We start from the raw sequence: 2,672 nt of genomic DNA on the forward strand, positions 1-2,672 counted from the left end.
TTCCTCTCTACCCTGTCTCCATCCCACGATGTTGTACATCTTATCAGGACCCCGCTCAGCCTTCTCTACTCCAAGGAAAACAGCCCCAGCCCAACCAGCCTCTCTGTAGGTTCAAGGCCTGCCTGGGTCAAATGGGAGATCCGGGTTTGTCCTTTGTGCCTGACTTCCTCCAGAGTTGACCAAATTTTGATGAATCAGCATATTGGCCCAGCTGTAGCATTGTTTAGATGGCAATATTCAAATGGGACAAATCTTATTCCATTCCTTCACTGAAAAATGTGTTATTTTTGACATAGGATAATTGACAACCTGTTTATCCAGTTGATTAGGTAATGCTGTCTACATTTGAAGGAGTTGTCATTCCCAATTATAACTGGCAGTACATTGATTCAAACAGCTGCAAAACATTTGTCAAGATTTATTCCAGTTCTGGTTTCGCCACAGTTTGAATACCTGTCTGCCTCTGCTGTGGTTTCACCTTATAGAACTTTCCAGATACGGATTATAAATGGTCACTTTAACCAGGCTCCTAATTAAACTTGACATTTTTAAAATATAGCAAGTGAGGTAATGTTGGTCACAGATGAGGTATTTGTAGTTTCAGATATAAATGCACAAAGGGCAGTTTTCACAATTTAATCCTTTCAACCTCGTTGACGTTACAAACATTAGACCATTTAGATATTTCACCCAATACCACAACAGATTGTGGCTACGTTGACTTCATGAGTGTGGGGCTTCTCTTGTTCTACTGACCACTTTGCGTGCTTACAGGATGCTGAGTTATTTGTACTGTTGTGAAAACATATTAGGGAAATTAAAGAAATTGGAATATTTCCTGCTAGTAAGGTTCTGGTTATGGAGTTTAAACTATGGGAATATGTGAGTAAGGTAAGGTAATGAAGGCAAGGACAGAGTGACTGTGTGAATTTAACTGATGCATTTGATGTGTTAATCGCTTCTTGGCCTTTTGGCTAAGATCAAGTGTAGTAACGACATGCTGTGCTTGGTTGAAGTCATTAGGTTACATTTTAGCTTCATTTGAAGCAATTTTTAAAAGCGGCATCTCGGCCTTTTGGCTAAGGTGCAAATGAGATCAAGCCTTGGAAGAGGAGCTATTCCTACTCCAATCAGCTTGGATCATGTAGATCAAGCCCAAGACAGGAGGTGAGAGCCCTGTCTTGTCAGCTTGGATCGGGAATGTCTCAACTTGTTGAGACTCTGAATTGGACTTGATTTCATTGAATTGGAATAAAAATACAAAAAAAAAATTTGATGTGTTAATGAGCCGAACAATTCTGCAAACGTATGTTTACCTAAGGCGATGAAGTAAGAATGGGTACAGAGCAGGAATAGATCTGAATGGGTTGTGAGGTAAGATATGCAAGGTGTGACGGAACGCTGTCATTGGAAATGTGAAAGAAGGGAGTTTACTTTTCTTTTGCAGTCTAAATGTTAAATTAAAAGAGATAACAGGAATGAAGTCTGCAGTTCTAAAGAATTTAGGTAAAATAAGTGAGAGATCCAAGGGAAAATTGTATTAGGGGGTGGAGCTGTTTTTGATCTCAGCGAACAGAAGGAATAGCTGTTTGACTCTTCGCAAGCAGCATGTGAAGGAAGCCAGATTTGAAAAGCAAACTGTTAGTTAAACATCAGAAACAACGTGAAGACACTGTGTAGCAATTTTTTATTGGTCTCAAAATCTACAAAGGTGTTGTGGAACAGATAGGGGAGAGTTAGAACATAAGAACTAGGAGCAGGAGCAGGCCATCTGGTCCCTTGAACCTCCTCCACCATTCAACAAGATCATTGCTGATCTTTACATTGACCCATCTCCACTTACCCGCCCGCTCACCATAACCCTTAATTCCTGTAAGAACATAAGAACTAGGAGCAGGATTATAAAGCTCAGATGGAAGTTAAGATTTTTCAGAACTGCAGTGATATAGGGCCCGATTTTACCATTTGGAGTCTAAGGGTGGGATCCGGGCGTAGTACAGATCCGAGCCCGGAATCCTCTTTGCAGCGCGCCCATATGCTTTTTGCTGGCTCCAGTCCGATCCGCGCAGTGGGTGGGGCTTAGTGCTGCCAGAACGATTGGAGCTCTGAACTGAGCATGCGCAGTTCGAAAAAAATCTGAAGCAGCGCGCCCGGGCGGGAAAGAAAAAAAAGCAGAGAGAGCGGCTCTCTGACACATGGAAGAGTTGGCAATAATTATACCTGCTCTTGTTAGAGAAAATATTGTTCTAACAATCTGATAACGCTATTAAACTCAAAGCTTTTGTCTCAGTAATGAATGTGAGCTGCTTGGGTTATTTTGGGCTGATTGTATCGACTTGCAGGGCTCAAGTGAAAAATAAAATGTGCATTTCTGAGAATCTTCGACCACACAGAACAAAGTACATCCATATCATTTTGAGTACCTGTTCATTCCTGTTGTCACAGAGACGTCTCCCCAACAACATATTGTAAAATAAATATGTAACAAACCCAGTACTTGTAGCATATATCCAGAAGCAACAGTTCTTTAGAAGAAATTTCTAGTCCCAGGAACATCTAGGATCGACTTAAACAGTGTCAGAAGTTTGATATTTTAGATCAAATGAATGTAATGGTAGTTTATGCAGAAAAATTAGTTTATTAACTTTCTAAAGTGTAACAATATTTTTAAA

At 40.5% G+C, this 2,672-nt stretch overlaps 1 non-coding gene across 1 annotated transcript; it reads left to right on the top strand.

The window, feature by feature from the left end:
• Positions 1-954: 954 nt before the first annotated feature.
• LOC144508141 (U2 spliceosomal RNA) lies at positions 955-1,153 on the top strand. The gene has a single exon (XR_013500229.1). It is a non-coding gene; the product is annotated as a U2 spliceosomal RNA (small nuclear RNA).
• The last annotated feature ends 1,519 nt before the right edge of the window (positions 1,154-2,672 follow it).

This window comes from Mustelus asterias, chromosome 19 (assembly GCF_964213995.1).
Source record: "Mustelus asterias chromosome 19, sMusAst1.hap1.1, whole genome shotgun sequence".
NCBI lineage: Eukaryota > Metazoa > Chordata > Chondrichthyes > Carcharhiniformes > Triakidae > Mustelus > Mustelus asterias.